The sequence below is a fragment of the Salmo salar genome, chromosome 04, assembly GCF_965601325.2.
Source record: "Salmo salar chromosome 04, fSalSal1, whole genome shotgun sequence".
In the NCBI taxonomy this organism is placed as follows: Eukaryota; Metazoa; Chordata; class Actinopteri; order Salmoniformes; family Salmonidae; genus Salmo; species Salmo salar.
Genome location: NC_138294.1, coordinates 61,573,338 through 61,597,790, shown reverse-complemented (window position 1 = coordinate 61,597,790; position 24,453 = coordinate 61,573,338). Strand labels below are relative to the sequence as shown.

The 24,453-nt window shown below is 45.5% G+C and overlaps 1 pseudogene across 1 annotated transcript in view; it reads left to right on the top strand.

The window, feature by feature from the left end:
- Window positions 1–22,162, top strand: part of LOC106603424 (integrator complex subunit 2-like) — a 48,737-nt pseudogene extending 26,575 nt beyond the window's left edge. Inside the window, exons 8-16 of the transcript XR_014391952.1 lie at window positions 10,311–10,391; window positions 12,675–12,694; window positions 12,892–13,091; window positions 14,180–14,277; window positions 14,879–15,065; window positions 15,165–15,429; window positions 16,586–16,694; window positions 20,551–20,656; window positions 21,025–22,162. The product of XR_014391952.1 is annotated as an integrator complex subunit 2-like (transcript). The remainder of the gene's footprint in view (window positions 1–10,310; window positions 10,392–12,674; window positions 12,695–12,891; window positions 13,092–14,179; window positions 14,278–14,878; window positions 15,066–15,164; window positions 15,430–16,585; window positions 16,695–20,550; window positions 20,657–21,024) is intronic.
- The last annotated feature ends 2,291 nt before the right edge of the window (window positions 22,163–24,453 follow it).

The window sequence follows — 24,453 nt, the reverse complement described above, 5'->3', positions numbered from 1 at the left end:
AAAAGAATGATTGTGCGGTTATACATTACATAGCCTACCACATATTACGCATGGCAGAAAACATTTAAACTGATTTAAGATGTATTTATTATGGATCCCTATTCTCTTCCTGGGGTCCAGCTAAATTAAGGTAGTTTATACAATTTTAAAAACATTACAATACATTCATAGATTTCACAACACACTGTGTGCCCTCAGGCCCCTAATTCACCACTAACACACATCAACAGTACTAAATCCATGTGTATGTTATTGTGTGTATGCATGTGTATGTGCCTATGTTTGAGTTGCTTCATAGTCCCCGCTGTTCCATAAGATGTATTTTTAGCAGTTTTTTTTAATCAGTTTTTACTGCTTGCATCAGTTACTTGATGTGGAATAGAGTTCCATGTAGTCATGGCACTATGTAGTACTGTGTGCCTCCCGTAGACTGTTCTGGACTTGGATTGTGAAGAGACCTCTGATGGCGTGTCTTGTGGGGTATGGATGGGTGTCCAAGCTGTGTGCTAGTCATTTAAACAGACAGCTCGGTACGTCAACATGTCAATACCTCTTACAAATACAAGTAATGATGAAGTCAATCTCTCTTCCACTTTGAGCCAGGAGAGATTGACATGCATATTATTAATGTTAGCTCTCTGTGTACATCCAAGGGCCAGCCGTGCTGCCCTGTTCTGTGCCATTGGCAATTTTCCTAAGTCCCTTTTTGTGGTTCCTGACCACACGACTGAACAGTAGTCCAGCTGCGACAAAATTAGGGCCTGTATGACCTGCCTTGTTGATAGTGCTGTTAACTTCTCAGGCTAGGTTTCTTTTTTCTCAATGTCTGCCTGACTGACGTGCCCAAAGTAAACTGCCTGTTGCTCAGGCCCTGAAGCCAGGATATGCATATTTTATTTTGTATTTATTTTTATTTCACCTTTATTTAACCAGGTAGGCAAGTTTAGAACAAGTTCTCATTTACAGGATTGGTAGGATGGTCAGTTTTACGAGGGTATGTTTGGCAGCATGAGTGAAGGATGCTTTGTTGTGAAATAGGAAGCCAATTCTAGATTTAACTTTGGATTGGAGATGTTTGATGTGAGCCTGGAAGGAGAGCTTACAGTCTAACCAGACACCTAGGTATTTGTAGTTGTCCACATATTCTAAGTCAGAACCGTCCAGAGTAGTGATGCTGGACGGGCGGGCAGGTGCGGGCAGCGATCGGTTGAAGAGCATACATTTAGTTTTACCTGAATTTAAGAGCAGTTGGAGGCCACGGAAGGAGAGTTGTATGGCATTGAAGCTCGTCTGGAGGGTTGTTAACAGTGTCCAAAGAAGGGCCAGAAGTATACAGAATTCGTACCATTGGAAAGAAGACACTTTGAAGTTTGTAGAATTTTTTTAATAATGTAGGAGACTATAACACAATAGATATGGTAGGAGAAAATCCAAAGGTAAACCAACCGGAAATGTTTTGTTTGATTGAGAGCACATACTCTTACAATGGAAAGTATAGGGAAATAATTAAATCTAGCTCCCAGTATGCAATTCCTATGGCTTCCACTGGATGTCAGCACTCAATGTTCAAGGTTTCAGGCTTGTTTCTTCCAAAACGAGTAAGAATATTGAGTTTTAGTACAGGGACACACTATTGGAAATGTGTGTATGCGTGCGCGATGAAGACATGACGCACCTGCTAATATCGTTTTCCTATTGAACATACTTCTTTCCGTATGAAATATTATAGTTTGATTACATTTTAGGGTATCTGAGGAGTCAATAGAAACGTATTTTGACTTGTTTTAGCAAAGGATTCCTTTCTCTGCAGGTAGAACGAGTGGATTACTCAATTCGATAGCGCCAACTAAACAGACTTTTTGGTATATAAAGAAGGATTTTATCTAACAAAACAACACTACATGTTATAACTGGGACCCTTTGGATGACAAATCAGAGGAAGATTTTCAAAAAGTAAGTGAATATTTCATCGCTATTTGTGAATTTATGAAACCTGTGCAGGTGGAAAAATATTTTGATGTGGGGCACTGTCCTCAAACAATCGCATGGCATGCTTTCGCTGTAATGGCTACTGTAAATCGGACAGTGCAGTTAGATTAACAAGAATTTAAGCTTTCAACCGATATATGACACTTTGTTTAATATCCATAATTTCTATGAATATTTATTTGAATTGCGCACCCTCTAGTTTCACCGGAAGTTGTCCCGCTAGCGGGACACCGAGCCTTAGGTAGAGCAGCGCTTTATTATGGACATACTTCTCCCCATCTTAGCTACTGTTGTATCAATAGGTTTTGACCATGACAGTTTACAATCTAGGGTTACTCCAAGCAGTTTAGTCACCTTAATTTGCTCAATTTCCACATTTTTTACAAGATTTAGTTGAGGTTTCCCAAATACATTGCTTTTAGTTTTAGAAAAATGTAGGACTAACTTATTCCTTGCCACCCACTCTGAAACTAACTGCAGTTTTTTGTTAAACGTTGTAGTCATTTCAGTCGCTGTAGTAGCTGACATGTATAGTGTTGAGTCATCCGCAAATAGGAGTGGCAATATCGTCCACTATTATCCTCAGTAATTTTACATCCATGTTGTCAGTGGCATGTCATTGTTGATGGACATCAACAAAAAAATTCACCTCTTCCACACTCACTTTACGGAATTCAAAATTACATAATTTGGTCAGATATACTTGGATGTGTAGTGTCAGTGTTTGTTGCTGGCATGTCATGCCTGAATTAGCTAACCTTGCCAATGAAAACAATCATTAAAGTAGTTGACAATATCATTTGGTTTTGTGATGAATGAGCCATCTAATTCAATGAATGTGGGAGCTAAGTTTTTTCCAAAAATCTAATTTAAGGTTCTCCAAAGATTTTTACTAGCATTCTTTGTCATTTATCTTTGTTTCATAGTGTAGTTTCTTCTTTTTATTCCGTTTAGTCAAATGATTTCTCAATTTGCAATACGTTTTGCCAATTGGTTGTGCAGCCAGACTTATTTGCCATTCCTCTTGCCTCATCCCTTTCAACCATACAGGTCTTTGTTACATAATTGGTCTAGCCTATTCTCCTGTCACGATTCCTACCGACGGTGGCGCCCCCTCCTGCTCGGGTGGCGCTCGGCGGTCGTCGTCACCGGCCTATTAGCTACCACCGATTCCCTTTTTGTTTTTCCCTTTTTTTATGTTTTCTCACCTGCCCTGAGTTAGTCATTAAGAGGGCTATTTAGTTCAGCTGGCCCGCTCCCTATTGTGCGGGATTGTCTTTCTGTGTGTCGACGCGTTTTGTTCGACTGTGCTTGTCGAGTGTATTTTTCCTGTTGTTGGGAAACCTTTTATTTTGTGCTTGTGGTTTATTAAAATTACCACACAGTGTTCGCTGCTTCCTGCGCTTCTTTCCGCCACACAACAGACAAGCCGTTACAGAATCCCGCACCACAAAGAGCATGGAATCAGCGGGAGCAGCGGGCACTCCACTACCCTCGATGGAGGAACGTGTCCTTCATAATACATCGGTCCTGCATCGCATCGGATCCGCCATGGACCAGATGATGGAGAGGATGGACCGATGGGAGAGGAGTGGTATCCTCTCTCCACCTACACCCCCCCCCCCCCCATACAACCATCTCCTCCTTCTACGACGTCTGGCTCTGGCGCGCTTCGCCTGGCACTCCCGAGGGAGTACGATGGGACGGCGGCTGGGTGCAAGGGGTTTCTTCTCCAGTTAGAGTTGTACCTGGCCACCGTCAGACCTGCTCCTACAGGAGAGGAGAGCGTGAGTGCCCTGGTTTCCTGCCTGACGGGCCGAGCTCTGGAGTGGGCTAATGCGGTCTGGAACGCTCCAGACTCGGCGAGGGACCACTACCCAGAGTTCACCCGCCGCTTTCGGGCTGTTTTCGACCACCCCCCCGAAGGTAGAGCGGCGGGTGAACGGCTGTTCCACCTCAGGCAGGAGACGAGGAGCGCTCAAGACTTTGCGCTGGAGTTTAGGACCTTGGCTGCTGGAGCGGGGTAGAATGACAGGGCCCTCATAGACCACTACCGGTGTAGTCTCCGGGCGGACGTCCGCAGGGAGCTGGCCTGTAGGGACACCAATCTATCCCTGGACGAACTCATTGATATGTCCATACGGTTGGACAATTTGCTGGCTGCCCGCGGGCGTTCGGAGAGGGTCCTGCCCGTTCCACCCCCGTGCACCCCCGCCCCTACCCCTATGGAGGTAGGGGGGGCCGTGCCAAGGGGCACCGGAGGAGGTGGCTCCTCCTGCACCAGCTGTGGTCGGAGAGGACACACGGCCGACCGGTGCTGGAGGAGCCAGTCTGGGAGTCGAGAAGGCAGGCAGAACACTTCTCAGTCACCTCAGGTGAGTCAGCACCAGATTCGCCCAGAACCCCCTGTTGGTCATGTGTTTTTGCCTGTTTCATTTTATAATTTTTTCCCCTCTTCCCAGCATAGGGCGCTAGTCGATTCAGGCGCAGCTGGGAACTTTATGGACCGTGGACTTGCCATTAAGCTGGGCATTCCACGGGTGCCGATAGATTCCCCCTTCCCCGTGCACTCCTTAGATAGCCGACCATTAGGGTCAGGGCTAGTCAGGGAGTCTACGGTGCCGCTGGACATGGTAACGCTGGGGAATCATAAGGAAAGCATGAACCTTTTTCTTATTGATTCACCTGCGTTTCCGGTGGTGCTGGGGGTCCCCTGGCTGGCTGGTCACAATCCCCTCATTTCGTGGAAACAGGGGGTTCTCCAGGGGTGGTCGGAGGAGTGTTCAGGGAGGTGTCTAGGAGTTTCCATAGGTGCCACGTCGGTGGAGAGTCCAGACCAGGTGTCCACCGTGTGCATTCTCCCTGAATACGCCGATTTGGCGATCGCTTTTTGTAAAAAGAGAGCGACTAAATTACCACCTCATCGACAAGGGGATTGTGCGATAGATCTCCAGGTTAACGCTGCGCTTCCCAGGAGTCACGTGTACCCCTTGTCACAAGAGGAGACGGCGGCTATGGAGACATACGTCACGGAATCCTTGGGACAGGGGTACATTCGGCCCTCCATCTCAGAAAAAGGAGGGAGGTCTGCGTCCGTGCATTGATTATAGAGGTCTAAACGCGACAACAGTGGGGTTTAGTTACCCACTACCTCTTATCGCTATGGCGGTGGAATCATTTCACGGAGCACAGTTCTTCACAAAATTGGATCTCAGGAGCGCGTATAACCTGGTGCGTATCAAGAAGGGAGATGAGTGGAAAACCGCCTTTAGTACCACATCAGGCCATTATGAGTACCTCGTCATGCCGTATGGGTTGAAAAATGCTGCAGCCGTCTTTCAATCCTTTGTTGACGAGATTCTCAGGGACCTGCACGGGCAGGGCGTGATTGTCTATATCGATGACATTCTGATATATTCCGCCACCCACTCCGCGCATGTGTCCCTGGTGCGCAAGGTGCTTGGGAGACTGCTGGAGCATGACCTATACGTTAAGGCTGAGAAGTGAGTTTTTCAAACGAGCCGTCTCTTTTCTGGGTTATCGCATTTCCACCACGGGGGTGGTGATGGAGTGTGACCGCGTTAAGGCCGTGCGTAATTGGCCGACTCCAACCACGGTGAAGGAAGTGCAGCGGTTCTTGGGCTTTGCCAACTACTACCGGAGGTTTATCCGGGGGTTTGGCCAGGTAGCGGCTCCCATTACCTCACTGCTGAAGGGGGGGCCGGCGCATTTGAGATGGTCGACGGAGGCAGACGGAGCCTTCAAGAAGTTGAAGACACTGTTCACCGACGCGCCTGTGTTGGCGCACCCGGACCCGTCTTTAGCGTTCGTAGTAGAGGTGGACGCATCCGAGGCTGGGGTGGGTGCCGTGCTCTCACAGAGCTCGGGTGCGCCACCGAAACTCCGCCCCTGTGCTTTCTTCTCAAGGAAGCTCAGTTCGGCGGAGCGTAACTACGATGTGGGGGACAGGGAGTTGCTAGCGGTAGTCAAAGCCTTGAGGGTGTGGCGACACTGGCTTGAGGGGGTTAAGCACCCCTTTCTCATCTGGACCGACCACCGAAACCTGGAATACATCCGGGCAGCGAGGAGACTGAATCCACGTCAGGCAAGGTGGGCCATGTTCTTCGCCCGGTTTAGGTTTACCATCTCATATAGACCGGGTTCCCTTAATACTAAAGCCGACGCGCTGTCCCGTCTGTATGACACGGATGACCGACCCATCGATCCAACTCCCATCATTCCAGCGTCTAGGCTGGTGGCACCAGTGGTGTGGGAGGTGGACGTGGACATCGAGCGGGCACTGGTGTTGGAACCTGCGCAGGTGCCCGTGGGGCGCATGTATGTGCCGCTCGATGTTCGCGATCGGTTGATTCGGTGGGCGCACACGCTACCTGCGGCGGGTCATCCTGGTGTAGAGAGGACAGTGTGGAGTCTAAGGGGGAAGTATTGGTGGCCCACCTTGGCTAAGGACGTGAGGTCATATGTCTCTTCCTGTTCGGTGTGTGCCCAGAGTAAGGCTCCTAGGCATTTACCGAGAGGGAAGTTACAGCCCCTCCCCGTTCCGCAACGGCCATGGTCGCACCTGTCTATCGACTTCCTGACAGATCTTCCCCCCTCTCAGGGGAACACTGCGATTCTGGTGGTTGTGGATCGGTTTTCTAAGTCCTGCTGTCTCCTCCCCTTGCCCGGTCTCCCTATGGCCCTGCAGACTGCGGAGGCCCTATTTACCCACGTCTTCCGGCACTACGGGGTGCCGGAGGATATTGTCTCTGATCGGGGTTCCCAGTTCACATCCAGGGTCTGGAAGGCGTTTATGGAGCGGCTGGGGGTCTCGGTCAGTTTAACCTCCGGTTATCACCCCGAGAGCAATGGGCAGGCGGAGAGGGTGAACCAGGAGGTGGGCAGGTTCCTGAGGTCGTATTGCCGGGACCGGCCAGGGGAGTGGGCGAGGTATATTCCCTGGGCAGAGTTAGCCCAGAACTCACTTCGCCACTCCTCGCCACTCCTCTACTAACATGTCACCCTTCCTGTGTTAGGGTACCAGCCGGTCCTGGCCCCATGGCACCAGAGCCAGACCGAGGCTCCTGCGGTGGAGGACTGGGTTCAGCACTCCAAGGAGACCTGGAAAGCAGTACAGGACTCACTGAAGGAGGCCAGTGCTAGGCAGAAAAGGAGTGCTGACCGCCACCGCAGTGAGGCGCCGGTGTTCGCACCGGGTGACAGGGTCTGGCTCTCGACCCGGAACCTGTCCCTCCGCGTACCCTGCCGGAAGCTGGGGCCGCAGTGTGTGGGGCCCTTCAAAGTCCTGAGGAGGATAAACGAGGTGTGTTATCGGTTGCAACTCCCTTCCTATTACCGTATTAACCCCTCGTTTCATGTGTCTCTCCTCAGGCCGGTGGTGGCTGGTTCCCTACAAGAAGATGAGGTGCCGGAGGTCCCTCCACCCCCCCTGGACATCGGGGGGTCCCCGGCGTACAGCGTAAGGGCCATTCTGGACTCGAGACGCCGGGCGGGGGGCCTGCAGTACCTCGTGGACTGGGAGGGGTACGGTCCGGAGGAGAGGTGCTGGGTGCCGGCGGAGGACGTCTTGGACCCATCCATGTTGAAGGAGTTCCACCGCCTCCGTCCGGATCGCCCCGCGCCTCGTCCTCCGGGTCGGCCTCGAGGCCGGTGTCGGCGCGCTGCAGGAGCCGCGCGTCAGGAGGGGGGTACTGTCACGATTCCTACCGACGGTGGCGCCCCCTCCTGCTCGGGTGGCGCTCGGCGGTCGTCGTCACCGGCCTATTAGCTACCACCGATTCCCTTTTTGTTTTTCCCTTTTTTTATGTTTTCTCACCTGCCCTGAGTTAGTCATTAAGAGGGCTATTTAGTTCAGCTGGCCCGCTCCCTATTGTGCGGGATTGTCTTTCTGTGTGTCGACTGCGTTTTGTTCGACTGTGCTTGTCGAGTGTATTTTCCCTGTTGTTGGTAAACCTTTTATTTTGTGCTTGTGGTTTATTAAAATTACCACACAGTGTTCGCTGCTTCCTGCGCTTCTTTCCGCCACACAACAGACAAGCCGTTACATCTCCAAAATTAAACCAATTCTATTAATCGCCTTTGCGTATGTGCTCTATTATTATGCATACTGGATGGACTGGTTACCTTATGCTATGCTCCAAACTTTCTATCCATGAGTCTGGGAGATTTTGCAGTGCTGCTTTACAGAGTTAGCATACAATTATAATGAATTAGTATTAGCCTAGTAATAGGGTATTTTTTTTTTATTTTCATAATTTAATAGGCTGACCTCTCTCTCTCTCTCTCATTCCTTCATTCCTTTGTCGAACGCGCAGAGAGTGGGGCTGTCAACAGTTTAAGGAAATATGTTTTGTTGTGAAAACATGTCATTATCGATGTTCCCGAACAGATTTCACTTGGTTTTCCGAATTAAGCACTAGGTAGCAGCAGGAACAGGGCTAGAGAGCCCATAGCATACAGAGTTTGGGCAGAATATCACCTGTTGCACAGCGAGAGGCTGTATGCTTCTCAAACAGTGCATGTTCCTCAAACAGGGGATGATGTATGGAGTGAAATAACCGGAGTAGCCAACCCAGCATGATTTAAAAAAAATAAAAATTAAAAAAAAGCGGCCTCCATTCGCTATTCGAGTGCATACAGATGATGTGATAATGGGCCTTTTTTAAATTGAAACTAATTCGACATATTCGTAAAGAAAATATTAAATTGAGTATAGTCTGATAGTTGAAAATATGATCACTTGATGAGAGAACAGCATGTGCAGCCTGAGGCAAAGACCCGAGCGTAAGGTTTTTTTGCTACATTTTTTTGCGATATCAATAGACTATAGTTGCATAATGCAGCCCATATGTTTTTATTTTTAAGACATTCTAAGTTTTTTATCATTCGCAACTTAAGTTGTCAAATAACTCTAAATCTAGCATATAGGACCGGTTTCAAATGATTGCCACTTCAAATGCACACTCGCTCCGAAATGGGGAAAAATATCCTATCTATTTTATTCAGCAAAGTTCAGTTATATTCTTCTTACTATAAAATCATATAATATTAAATAATTGCACAGGACTTACAGTAGAAGTACATCTTGTCTGCTAAATGAACAAGCTTAGTCTATTGCATGGTGCAAATCCAGATAACATACAGTAGGCCAACTCATATTCTGTTCTTCTGAAATGCATTTTCTTCATACATTGTTTCTTTAGACCTGCCTAAAATAATGGATTTATTGTGGTGATGTATATTAAAAATATTTATTTGACTTTTTTTTAAATGTAGATGTTCCAAAGGCGCTGTGAGAGAAATTACAAGATTATGTTATAATACTGTTAGTGAGTGCTAAATGGTTGTTTTATGCAACAGAATAGAGGGTTCTTATAACTCTATTGTGTCTGTGTGAACTGAAAGTGGGCCTCATGTGGGGCTTCATGTTGACAGAAGAATTACGATGTGTTTGGGGGATAAACCTAACAAGACCGCATTCCATAGCATGAGTTAATGTTTCTGTTCTATAAGGTACCAGGGAGAGACCAGACCCTGTTTTATACACAATGAGAACAGTTTTTAAAGCAGATACTGTCTGTTAATTATTAGTATCTTTCATACAAATCTTAACGTTGTGACCCATTTCATACATCTGTTTGTCATGAACATTCTTTGTCTCGGGGCACTCAACGAATCATCTGAGGGTGATTCGTCGACCAGCCATCGTTATCGCAGAGCACTCAATCGATTCACTTTATATATGTGTGTTGTATTGACTTGCTCCCTCATTAATAAGTGAATAAAGAGTTAGTTTAAGTATAACTCTGACTTCTGTGATAAGTTTGTCTCCTCATTTGATAGTAAATGAATTAACCACCACAGCGCACATCAGCAGCTTGTTTGTGGATTGTATGCGTGGAGGCCTGGACGTGTTTATGTTAACGGTCAATTACTGTGAGACGGGCAGTCTTTTGTATGACAATAACTGGCTGCCAAAATGTCATATTTTCCACATCCCTAGTGTTACCTACTACACTTAGCAGAGTCAATATTTCTTGGATGATAAGAGGTCTTCCCACCTTTCATTAGTCCTCATTTACATCAGTGTTAGTTTAATAATATGCTCTGCTTTCCTCTTAATTGTTGTGTTGATCTAAGTGCCGATGCACCCTCCAAGCAGAAATAATGATTCCCATCAGCGGTGTGTTAATGAAGCCATGTCGGTGAAGAATCACCCCACTCTGGAAGCACTCACACTGGGTGTTTTTAAATAGACAGCAGGGCCAAATTAACCTCTCCGCTCCTTCCTCTCACTTCAGCCCAAGTCGTACTCTGCAACACTCATGGACCTGATCCCCATCAAATACCTACTCACCCAGGGCCTGCAACATGAGCTGGGGGTAAGTACAGCAAATGTACAGGGTATCCCTAAGTACTTATTACAGTAAGAAGAGGTTAGCGCGTCTTTGAATGTACATATTGTTAATCGGTCATATTTAAAGATGAACCAGTATCTGGGCAAAGGTGATGAATTAAATGATAAATATGACGAGATATCCTTTCTGCCCAAAAAGCTACCATTCACGCTACCATTCACTAGCTCTGCAAGTGTTATATTGTCAAAATACATTTGTTACTCACCAAATATGCCTGGCCTGCCTGCAACTATTATAATTTACTGATGTTTCACATGGTATGTACGTTCAAGAAAGGTTAAACAATTATAATACAAGCAACCCCAAAAATATAAATGTAGTATTTTTGACCAGAAGAGTCATCTTTTTTGGAGGTACATACCGAGTTTGTCACGTCCTGACCAGTAAAGGGGTCATTTGTCATTGTAGTATGGTCAGGACGTGGCAGGGGGTTGTTTATTTAGAGGGGATTTGTTCTAGTTTTCATTTTCTATGTTCGTTTTCTATGTGTGGCTGAGTATGGTTTCCAATCAGAGGCAGGTGTCTTTCGTTGTCTCTGATTGGAAGCCATACTTAGGCAGCCCTTTTTTCCTATGGGTTTGTGGGTGGTTGTTTTCTGTATAGCCTGTGTGCCTTATGGAATTGTTTCGTCATTTGTTTATTTTGTTTGAGTGTTCGAAATAAAGAAGGAAGATGAGCACTATACCCGCTGAGCCTTGGTCTGTCCCTTACGCCGCTTATGACAGGGTTTAACGGCAGTAAATGACAATAGTTGCATGCAGCTTAAATGGTAGCTTTCTGGGCAGAGAGATCTCGTCATTTTTCACGCCTCCTTTGCCCAGATACTGGTTCAAATTATAGCCTTACTCAGCACCCAGATCATTTACAGGGTCAACTGTATAATTTGTAACTTTAACTGTAAAGTGCAATTTGTTATATATTTGTTAATGTTATGAAAGCAGCTAGTCAGCCTACTCATTAACCTAGAACACTTTCTCTTTAGGGCCTCTGGGAAGTTCAGGTACTCACCCTTTTGCCAGGTAGCCAGTGTTTAGTGTAGGCTACTATCAACCTAATGCAAGCTGTTCTTACCTGCCAATTTGTAACACTGTGTATTATTTTGGAGGACAATATTCAAACCAACTTGTTTCAGAGTATTAACCTTTAGGGTCAGCATTCTTTTTCCTTTGCTTGTTTTAATGTGACATGTCTTTTAACTCCTCTCCCCCCAGGCCTCAACTCGGCCTTGCTGCATCTGCTGGCCGAGTTGAGGGATAGTTTGTGCAGACCTAGAAAGAGCTCAATAAAGTATATTGTGCAGAGTTGGGCTTTGGGAGTGTAGTTGGGAGTCAATACAGGAGAGGCGGTATAGACTCAGTATGAGTGAGTGGGATAAACACAGGGTCATGTTATGAAGAGGAGATTCAGATGGCTTTAGGAACAGTGTATTGTAATCCTGCAGTGAGGGCTTCAGTGTCTGGAGGATTATCATGCCTCTAATAGAGATGGAACCCCTTGATGGGTCATCATGTGTACGTCCCACATGGCACCCTATTCTCTATATAGTACAGTACTGTTGTAGTAGTACAATATGTAGGGCATAGGGTGCCATTTGAGACGCAAACCCCTGACTAAACACTTTCTCCCTGTCACGGAATCAGCCCTACTACTCCTGCATAGCTCTAAGGCACTGCTAACCTAATGTAATGTCATCTGTAAAACTACATCTGATTAGGAGGGAAATAAAAAACACACAATTTAATCCAACATTCAAGAGACCTTTTCTTTGTAAAAAAAATAAATTCTAAATGAGAATCTTAAAGTGGAGTTTTTTTGTGGTTATGTAATTACACTGATGTGCCACTGAAACAAGTAGCTGTTTTTAGAAAAGGAGGAGAGGGAGAAAGAGGGAGAAGGCCCAGAGGTGACGGTCTCCTGTATTACAGTAGACACAGAAAGAGGAATACAGAGAAAGAGAGGAGGGCTCCCACACTGCAGCAGAACTGAGGCTTGATGCTGCTCAGTGGAGGCTGGGATGCAAGCAGTGCTTTTATATCATGGTGATATTAACAGCCTCTGTTGGGGAGGTTGACCTTTCTAAGTGTATGACTCTGCTGCAGAACAGTGAAGAGTTGACTAGCTCTCTTTCCTTGCTACCCATGCCATCTGTTCCCTCCATCCATGTTCATGTGAATTAACTGGACAAATGAAAGCAAGCCTCACCATTGACCTATGCTATATCACCTTCAAGCTATTATCTGGTTTCAGATCAGTGGAGTGGAAAGAAAGTAGACTTGATGATATCATGCCACTCTATAACACTCTGGGCAAGTTTCCCCAAACCAGAGACAGCCTAGTTCAGGATTATAAAATCCATTGAAAGTGCTTTTTATTCAAGGACTAGGTTTGATTTCTGTCCGGGAAACCAACCCTAAATATACTGTATTAAAATTCCACTAAATACTCTATCACACTCTCTCCCCAGCCTTCCAGAGGTTCTGTCCAGTGGTCCTAGACTGATGAGGATGCTGGACCACCTGACCCTGCTGTCAGCTGGAGACCTGATCCCCTACGCTGAGGCTCTGATGGGTAGCATGGGGCTCCTACTGGGCCCTGGGGTCCCCCTGACACATCCCCCAGACCCTCAACAAGCTCTGGATGGTCCTCAACAGTCATGCCCCTCAGGTCAGCATGATAAATTTAGGGTTATGGGAAGGGCTGGCTCAGTGGATAGTACGACCAGTGATGGGCCCAATTCCTGAGTGTAAATGTCAATTACATCCATTTTTTTTTACATCCTACATGAATGACATCTGGATAGGACTTAGTCTCTCTGTGAAGTGATCCTAGTTAATGAATGAATCAGGGCTACTGGTAGGTCAGCTCTTCTGGCCTTCAGCCTCTGTGTTCATTGGTGGTGATAAGGGGATTGACCCTCACTGACCCATTGTCCCCAGGAGCACAGAGCCACAGTCAGCAGGAGCAGGCAGGCAGACCAATCGATACCCGCAAGCTAAGCTGCTCTGTAACCAGGACAGCTCAGGGCAGGATAAAGGGAGGGGTCTCTCCAGGGTTTGGGTTTAATGGATCGTTTTTTTTCTTCCTCCTCCCCTCTGTACTCGTCTGTGGTGGTATTGAATGGTGCGGAGGGAGTGATGAAGCAGAGAGCGGTGGTGTTGGAGTGTCAGCCTCAGAGGAACCATTGATTAATGTCAGCTAGTCTGCAGTAGGGAACACCGACAACAGACTCTTGGTGTAGAAGAACTGTTGGTTACAGCTGATTCTCTGTGAAAGTACAATGTGTCCATGGTTTAATGGCACCATTTGAGTTTTCAATGGGAAACTGAAAGATATTGCAAGCAATTGGATGGATTTGATTATCACAAAATAAATCTGCAACAGGCATGGCTAGTAGTAACTAAATAATCCGTAAAAATAAACATGAAACTAAATAATACGTACAAATAAACATGAAACTATCTTATTTTCACGTATAGAAAATGTAAATGTGTGTTCTTATTGGACAGGTTCAGGTACCTCACTGTTGCAATGTGTCTCAAAACGTTTTCTGTCGACTGAACATGCTCCTGCTCTCTGTCCCTGAATGAGTGTTGTAACTGGGTCATGTTCAGTTGGCCACAGCATAGCAAAACATTCTACAACAGAAAACAAATGTGTTCTTATTGGACAAGTTCAAGTAACAACTTGGCACGTTTAATAGGGACATGCTCTGCTCTCTGTCCCTGAGTTACCCAGGCTGTGGGTGATGACAGTGAATGCGCTGCAGCCCTCAGGGAAGATGCTGAGGCAGCAGAGGTACACTCAGAACCTGATGGTGGACCCCCTCATCATGCTGCGCAGTGGCCAGAGGGTCTACAGGTAGAGTATCACTTGGCTACCTTTCCTACTGCACCTGTTTCTTTGCTTACTATTTTATATTAGATCACTATATTTGAGATTGTTGTACAATGAAAAGTGTTAAAAAGGAAATAATTATTTATGATCAAATATTTAGTTTAGGTATATTTTTCAGGACAAAAAAATGCTTACTGAGCCTGGAATATGTTTGACATTAATCAGATAATAAAGTATACATATAATATGTGAGTAAATTCACTAAGTGGGCAATTCCACGGTAAGAGTGATGCTGAGACTCAGATTTTTCAAAATGTATGTAAAACTAAAGCCAATGATTGCAAAATTAAACAAACCATACAACTCTGCACAGGGACAAGGAATGTGTTTTTGTAACATGTTCTGTGGAAATTGTTAAAAGTAGTCCTTGTTTGAGTTGTATAGTTTGCAACCATTGTTTTTGGTTTGACATACATTTTAAAGTGAAAAATCTGAGTCTCCGCATCACTCTGTTACCGTAGAATTTCCCATGTCTAAAATTGAACATATATCTATTGTGTGTTTCACCACAAAATGTTTTTTTTGTACATGTGAGTAAATAAACTGTTTGTCCCCAGGTGTCCCCCCTGATGGACATTGTCCTCCACGTGCTGAACAGCTAGCTACCTACTGGCCTCCAAGGCCTACCTCAACTTCCACCTAAAGGAGACCACAAACTTTGACCCTCTCTAACCTGGGCCTAGGACAGGCTGGGCAGCCAGACACACCAGAGAAGAGCTTAAGAACGCCCTGCTGGCTGCTCAGGTAACACACAGTGACACACACAGTGTATAGTATGTCAGTCATTTTAGTTGTAAGTAGAATCCCACATGGTGTGTGTCTTGTGCTTCTTTCTGCCTCCAGGACAGTGCAGCAGTCCAGACCCTGCTGGAGGTGTCTGCCCACCTCAGAGGAGCAGCAGGGCCCTCTAAGGGCCGTGGCCAGGGGCGATGCTGGGAGCCTGCTGAGGAGGATGAGGGGCACCCCATGTCCATAAAATAAGAAGGGGGAGGGCGAACCGGAGGGGGGGCTACTCATTGACCTACAAGAGGTGCAGTGTCTCATCTGCTGTCTGCTGCACCAGATGTTCATTGCTGACCCCAACATCGCCAAGCTGGTGCACTTCCAGGTAAACCCTTCTACTACGTAGAAGAGATGTTCTTGCCAAATTCTAATCTCAAATTCTAGCCCTTTTGTCGATAAGGCTCCGAGAGCTGAAAGGACCATGTTTATATGATCACATGTCAACGCAGCATTTAGTCATAACAAACAACATAACAAAATGGTGTCTACCATAAGATTCCCACGGGGGGCCAGCACGGAAAAAAAAAATGTATGAAATGTATGCATTCACTACTGTAAGTCGCTCTGGATAAGAGCGTCTGCTAAATGACTAAAATGTAATGTAAATGTAAGATCATAAGTGTGCCACAGAAGTGCTGTTGTCAGTGATCTGTGCCTGAGTGGTGAGAGGGGAATCAGTTGCCTGCAGCCTGAATGACTGCAGCAGTCCCAGACAGTCCCAGTAGTAGGACGCTGCCATATGTTTCACTTCATCAACCCAATCCTGCCTCTCTGTCGCAGTAATCCTGCATGCCTGGATCCTTGCTGTGCACACAAGCTGCTGCTGTGTGTGTGTGTGTTTACATCACAAGATAGAAGAACCTCAGTCAAAGGCACTACTAAAGCCTGTCGCATGCTTCCCAAACATTTAGCGCATATATTATGATTACATTTGGATGTTTTTTTTGTTTTTTTTTCGGCTGTTCGAGAACACATTTTGTTCTTGAGGCAAGTCAAAGTTGGGTAGCCGAAGTCTACGCCCCTTTGTCTGGGATTTGGTCAACAGTACTACTCCTAGTAGGAATGGGAACTATGGACGGGATTCTTCAATTAAGTGTTTATCATTCAACAAGAGATGACTAGTTTTCATGCTAGTTTTTTCACTTGAAAAATTGCACCAAACATCTTAGTTAGATGTAAAATTGCGCGGCTAAGACCTAATTACAGATTTCTTGATTTATTCTGGATGAATTCAGACTATTTTGAGTAAGTGTGTACTGGCTAGGTTGCTACGGCATCTCTAGATGAACAAACGGTAATATTGCTTTTGTTTTTCAGACAAAGGTCTTTATAAGGTAGTGCAAGGCACAGATGTTCGCTTCACCTAGCCGAGTTCGGCTAGGAGAAAACCGAACCTAGTATGCAGGCGCCTGCTCTTCATTCCATTTTTTTTTTTACTTGAATTTCTTTCTCTTTTTGTCTCCTCTCATTTTCTCTCTCAGGGTTACCCTCAAACTTTACTACCTCTGACTGTGGCAGGCATCCCCTCCATCCATATCTGCCTGGACTTCATCCCAGAGCTGTCTGGCCCAGCCCCAGCTGAAGAAACAGGTAAGGCCTCCTACCCTCTCGTCTGGCATCCAAGCCCACAACCCTGAGCTACATTAGCCATGTGTCTTTGTCAGTGTTTTCTACTGAACAACAATATAAAGGCAACATGTAAAGTGTTGGTCCCATGTTTCATGAGCTGAAATAAAAGATCACAGAAATGTTCTATACGCACAGAAAGCTTATTTCTCTAAAATGTTGGCCACAAATTAGTTTACAGTGCCCCTGGAAAGTTTTCAGACCCCTTGACTTTTTCCACGTTTTGTTAGGTTACAGCCTTATTCTAAAATGAATTACATTATTTTTCTCCCTCATCAATCTGCCCACAATACCCCATAATGACAAAGCAAAAACAGTTTATTTATTTATTTATAGAAATATCACATTTACATAAGTATTCAGACCCTTTACTCAAGTTTTGCACACCTGTATTTGGGGAGTTTCTCCCATTCTTCCCTGCAAATCCTCTCAAGCGCTGGCAGGTTGGATGGGGAGTGTTGCTGCACAGCTATTTTCAGTTCTCTTCAGAGATGTTCGATCGGGTTCAAGTCCGGGCTCTGGCTGGGACACTCAAGGACATTCAGAGACTTGTCCCGAAGCCACTCCTGTGTTGCCCTTGGCTGTGTGCTTAGGGTCAGTGTCCTGTTAGGTGAACCTTCGCCCCAGTCTGAGGTCCTGAGCACTCTGGAGCAGGTTTTCATCAATGATTTCTCTGTACTTTGCTTCGTTCATCTTTCCCTCGATTCTGACTAATTTCCAAGTCCCTGCCGCTGAAAAACATGCCCACAGCATGATGCTGCCACCACCATGCTTCACCGTAGGAATGGTGCCAGGTTTCCTCCAGACTTGACGCTTGGCATTCAGGCCAAAGAGTTCGATCTTCGTTTTGTTGGAATCAGCTAAACTTTGAACATTGAGATATTAAATAGATGATAGAGACGAAGCCTTGAATAGAAAGAGTCTGTAAAAAAAAAAGCCAGAAGGCTTTGGAATGTGTTTCATGGAGGAGAGGAGAGCGATATGTTGATATAGGGAAGACGGATGGATATCTGTGGATTAGGTGAAGGAGGGGTTGAGGTCAGGAGGTGAGGGGTGAGGTCAGTTCCCCTTAAGGGAATAATCAGGGTTAGTATCTGGTTACCTTTCTCTTGGGCATAAACTAAAGATGGAGAGAGGGAGTGTCTTAGGTAGGATGCATATAACTGTGATGTCTCAAATGTTTTGCTGTCTGATTACAGCTGTACAGAACCTTTAGGATTAATTTAACTTGGTTAAAGCTTCTCTAGTGTCTGAGTTATTTACTCTGAAAAATAAGAACCTAACAGTTATCAGACCAGCGAATCTGTTTCTCATGGTCTGGGAGTCTTTAGGTGCCTTTTGGCAAACTCCAAGTGGGCTGTCATGTGCCTTTTTACTGAGGAGTGGCTTCCGTCTGGCCACTCTTCCATAAAGGTCTGATTGGTGGAATGCTGCAGAGATGGTTCTTTCTGGAAGGTTCTCTCATCTCCACAAAAGGAACTCTGGAGCTCTGACAGAGTGACCCTAGGGTTCTTGGTCACCTCCCTGACCAAGGCCCTTCACCCACGACTGCTCAGTTTTGGCTGGGGGGGCAGCTCTAGGAAGAGTCTTTTAAGAATGATGGAGACCACTGTATTCTTGGGGACCTTCAATGCAGCATACATTTTTTTGCTACCCTTCCCAGATTTGTGTCTCGACACAATCCTGTCTCGGATCTCTACGGACAATTCCTTCGACCTCACGGCTTGGTTTTTGCTCTAACATGCACTGTTATGTCTCCAATCAAGTTGTAGAAACATCTCAAGGATGATCAATGGAAACAGGATGCACCTGAGCTCAATTTTGAGTAAATTTTGGGTCTGAATTCTTATGTCAAGGTAAGTTTTTATTTTTAATAAATTTGCAAACATTTCTAAAATCCAGTTTTTGCTTTGTCATTATGGGGTATTGTGTGTAGATTTAAAAAACAATTGAATCAATTTTAGAATAAGGCTGTAAGGTAATGTGGAGGGAAAAAAGTCAAGATGCATTTCGCCTGTGCCAAGAGAATCTGACAGGTATGGCATATCAAGAAGCTGATTAAACACCATGATCATAACACAGGTGCACCTTGTGCTGGGGACAATAAGGCCACTCTAAAATGTGCAATTTTGTCACACAACACAAAGCCACAGATGTCTCAAGTTTAGAGGGAGCGTGCAATTGGCATGCTGACTGCAGGCTTGTCCACCAGAGCAGCTGTTGCCAGATAATTGAATGTTAATTTCTGTACCATAAGCCACCTCCAATGTCGTTTTGGAGAATTTGACAGTACGTCCAACCAGCCTCACAACCGCAGACGGTGTGTAACCACGCCAGCCCAGGACCTCAACATCCAGCTTCTTCACCGGCGGGATTGTCCAGGTCAGCTACCCTGCAGCTGATGAAACTGTGGGTTTGCACAACGAAATAATTTTTTCCCAAACTGTCAGAAATCGTCTCAGGGAAGCTCATCTGCGTGCTCGTCATCCTCACCAGGGTCTTGATCTGACTGCAGTTTGGCATCGTAACCGACTTCAGTGGGCAAATGCTCACCTTTGATGGCCACTGGCACTCTAGAGAAGTGTGCTCTTCACGGATGAATCCCGGTTTCAACTGTACCGGGCAGCTGGCAGGCAGCGTGTATGGCGTTGTGTGGGCGAGCGGTTTGCTAATGTCAACATTGTGAACACAGTGCCCCATGGTGGAGTTATGGTATGGGCAGGCATACGCTACAGACGACAAACACAATTGCATTTTATTGATGGCAATTTGAATGCACAGAAATACCGTGATGGTTCCTAAAGTCCATTGTTGTGCTATTCATCCGCTGCCTGAAAATGTCCCAGTTCTTCCATGACTTGCATACTCACCAGACATGTCACCCATTGAGCATTTTTTGGGATGCTCTGGATCGACGTGTACAACAGCGTGTTACAGCGCCTGACAAATATCCATCAACTTCGCTCAGCCATTGAAGAAGAGTGGGACAGTCTGCAATCAACAGCCTGATCAACTCTGTCGGTCCCAGGGCCTCCCAGGTGGTGCAGTGGTCTAAGCTGTGCCACCAGAGATTCTGGGTTTGAGCCCAGGCTCTGCCGCAGCCGGCTGCGACCGGGAGGCTCATGGGGCAACGCACAATTGGCCCAGCATCGTCCGGGTTAGGGAGGGTTTGGCCGGCAGGGATATCCTTGTCTCATCGCGCACTAGCGACTCCTGTGGCGGGCCGGGCGCAGTGCACGCTGACCAGGTTGCTAGGTGTACGGTGTTTCCTCCGACACATTGGTGTGGCTGGCTTCCGGGTTGGATGTGCGTTGTGTCAAGAAGCAATGCGGCTTGGTTGGGTTGTGTTTCAGCGGATGCATGGCTCTCGACCTTCGCCTCTCCCGAGTCTGTATGGGAGTTGCAGCGATGAGACAAGACTGTAATTACTACCAATTGGATACCACGAAATTGGGGAGAAAAAAGGGGTAAAAATAATAAATAAAATAAAAATATATTCAAAAAAATTGTTGGTCACACTACATACTGACTGTATTTTTTTTTCTTCGAATCTGTGACCTACAGATGCTGTATTCCCAGTCCAATGAAATCCATAGATTGGGGCCTAATTTATTTCAATTGACTGATTTTCCTTATATGAACTTTAACTCAGTAAAATCTTTGAAATTGTTGCATGTTGTGTTTTTATATTTTTGTTCAGTGTACATCAATTAGTTTCCAGGCCAAAAGATGTATAGGGCCTGTATACATTTATAATGGAAACCTGTGTCTCTGGATGGGAAGGACTGGCATTAACTATGGTTCTTGTCTCCCTCTACAGATCTTTCCCATCCAGCTGCTGTCCCACCTGTGTTCCCAGTACACCTTGCCCAAGTCCCTCAGCGTGGCCCGTCTGGCTGTCAGCGTCATGGCTACCCTGCTCACAGGTCAGCTCCCTCCCTCCCTCCCTCCCTCCCTCCCTCCCTCCCTCCCTCCCTCCCTCCCTCCCTCCCTCCCTCCCTCCCTCCCTCCCTCCCTCCCTCCCTCCCTCCCTCCCTCCCTCCCTCCCTCCCTCCCTCCCCCATCTCTCTACCTTGTCATGGTTGCCCCTCTCTTTCCTCCCGTTACTACATGTCCTACTTGCAGTGCCTCCCTTTCTGTACTTTAATATGTTACTGCCATCTCCTGGTGGGTCTCGGTTAGCGCAGTATTACTCATGATATACTTTTTTTCTGTTTGTACTCACTTCCCTGCTGTTCATTAAGTTTTTCTTTTTTTCATGCCCACTCTGCTGTGCCTGGTGGCATTCTGCCAGGCCTTCCCTCCGCTCTACGATGACGTGATGGCCCTGCTGGTGCAGGTGTGACAGGTCTGTGCCTCTGATTTTGCCACCAAGGCCAGGGATATAGACCCACTCATCACCAATAAGTTTGTGTGTTCATGATGCACGGGTTGACTCTTAAACCGCAGTCCCTGTGGTTATATCTGCAAGAAGTGTGGGTTTAGGGTCATGAAATATTGTGTGGATGAAGAGCAGGTGGGTGGTGGGCTGATTTGAATAAAAAGAAAACAATGCATTAAAAATCCATAAATGTACAATTCATATCTATAGGTTACTTTTATTTATTTCATTAATTTTATCTGGCATTAGTGCGTAGCCTAAGTTAAGGGTTAACTGTATGCTCGCCAAATATACGGCTAATGCCAAATGCTTTTGCGCAGAAAAGGTTAACGTCGATCCACTGAGGCAAAAAGGACAACGTCGGAGATTAAATAACAAGAGATAACCTGCAAATGGAAAGTTGAAAGTAAATCGAAGGGAAGGCCAGAACAGTAGCCTAATGTTCGGAAAAGATTTGATGAAGTGGTAAAAGAGGATGATAGAAGTGCTGGATATGTTGTGTGATGATTGTGAGGCGCCATACAAATTTGACAGTCACAAGACAGGGACTTCAAAATGGCACATCAAGGGAATTGTACTGTTCAGATGGGTTAAATGGAACAGTAGCCTAACTGAAATCTGGACACTGACTAAGTCTATAACCTCTCACATAGCCTAATATTAAGCTTTTCTTGCAGTAAAATTATACACCAAATATAGATTTTGTTTAGGGAACAGGAGTGGAGAAATGTTTTCTTTCTTTTAGCTCTCATGAGAATTCATGTGCGAATAGGGGGGTCTGTAAAGGTGGTGCTGCTATCTTTATCAGCATCATAAAATCTGATAGTATTTCAACCACATAAAATAATATGCATCCAAGCTTAACTGAAATCATATCAAAAACATGTTGGGTAGTTTGAACAGCTTTTGATTTCCTTAAAACCAGTCGGGCGGTTGCGAATGGGTTATTAGCCATTGCGTGTGAGTTAACAAACATCTGACCCACGCATCACTTGTGTTTGTCTGTGAGATTAAATAAAAATATTTTTTGTGTGCTATGCATCTCATTCTAGTTGCCTTGTTTCACTCAAGTCTTTTCCTCTAATATTGATTGAGTAGTGTTGGACCTAATTATTGGAGAAGCCGAAGACCATGACCTGGATTGATTTTTTTGGAATGCTGGCGTAGATTTACTCATTAGTGTAATTACATCAGAGACGTGATCGATTCGCAGTCGGTTTCACCAAAATGTCAGTCCATTCTGGAGTTCAATGAAAAAGTGCACTTCAATGGAGAAATTATATGTCCTGAACCATATAGTCATTTCTAAAGGTGTATCAAGGCAGCAGGCAAATTCAATAAATGTAAAATATTATAGATTGGCTAACAGTTGAGGAAATACTGACTGTCATCTGTTTTTATAAGTTTTATAACTTACACACACTTACCCCACCAGACATGCCAGAAGGGGTCTTTTCACAGTCCCCAGGTCCAGAACAAATTCTAGAAAACGTACAGTTTATACAGAGCCATGAGTGCATGGAACTCCCATCTTCTATAGTGTGCGAACAGCAAACCTTGTTTCAAAAAACAAATAAAGCAACACCTCACAACCATGTGACCTACTTGTTGTGTGTATATACAGACATGAACAGTTGAAGTCGGAAGTTTACATACACTTAGGTTGGAGTCATTAAAACTTGTTTTTCAACCACTCCACAAATTTCTTGTTAACACACTATAGTTTTGGCAAGTCGGTTAGGACATCTACTTTGTGCATGACAAGTCATTTTTCCAACAATTGTTTTCAGACAGATTATTTCACTTATAATTCCCTGTATCACAATTCCAGTGGGTCAGAAGTTTACATACACTTAAGTTGACTGTGCCTTTAAACAGCTTGGAAAATTCCAGAAAATAATGTAATGGCTTTAGAAGCTTCTGATAGGCTAATTGACATCATTTGAGTCAATTGGAGGTGTACCTGTGGATGTATTTTAAGGCCTACCTTCAAACTCAGTGCCTCTTTGCTTGACATCATGGGAAAATCCAAAGAAATCAGCCAAGACCTCAAAAAAATTGTAGACCTCCACAAGTCTGGTTCATCCTTGGGAGCAATTTCCAAACACCTGAAGGTACCAAGTATAAATACCATGGGACCACGCAGCTGTCATACCGCTCAGGAAGGAGACGCGTTTTGTCTCCTAGAGATGAACGTACTTTGGTGCCAAAAGTGCAAATCAATCCCAGAACAACAGCAAAGGACCTTGTGAAGATGCTGGAGGAAACAGGTACAAAAGTATCTATATCCACAGTAAAACGAGTCCTATATCAACATAACCTGAAAGGCCACTCAGCAAGGAAGAAGCCACTGCTCCAAAACCAACATAAAAAAGCCAGACTACGGTTTGCAACTGCACATGGGGACAAAGATCGCCCTTTTTGGAGAAATGTCCTCTGGTCTGATGAAACAAAAATAGAACTGTTTGGCCATAACGAACATTGTTATGTTTGGAGGAAAAAGGGGGAGGCTTGCAAGCCGAAGAACACCATCCCAACCGTGGAGCACGGGGGTGGCAGCATCTTGCTGTGGGGGTGCTTTGCTGCAGGATGGACTGGTGCATTTCACAAAATAGATAGCATCATGAGGAGGACAATTATGTGGATATATTGAAGCAAAATCTCAAGACATCAGTCAGGAAGTTAAAGCTTGGTCGCAAATGCTTGGGGTCTTCCAAATGGACAATGACCCCAAGCATACTTCCAAAGTTGTGGCAAAATGGCTTAAGGACAACAAAGTTAAGGTATTGGAATGGCAATCACAAAGCCCTGACCTCATTCCTATAGAACATTTGTGGGCAGAACTGAAAAAGTGTGTGCGAGCAAGTGTTTTGTAGGTATTGAAAGATATACAGCAAATTGTCTGTTTTCTTGGCCAATGTCAACATATATTTTTCTAATCTGCATGTCTTATTTTTCCCAGCAAAAACATTTATTTTTGAAGTGGTCAGGTGACAGAGGTGCTCATTGGGATTGAGATCCAGGCTCTTCACTGGTCATGGCAGAACACGGACATTCCTGTCTTGCAGGAAATCATGCACAGAACGAGCAGTATGGCTGGTGGCATTGTCAGGATGAGCCTGCAGGAAGGGTACCACATGAGGGAGGAGGATGTCTTCCCTGTAGCGCACAGTGTTGAGATTGCTTGCAATGACGACAAGCTCAGTCCGATGATGCTGTGACAACTCCGCCCCAGACCATGACGGACCCTCCACCTCCAAATCTATCCTGCTCCAGAGTACAGGCCTCGGAGTAATGCTCATTCCTTCGACGATGAACGCGAATCCGACCATCACCCCTGGT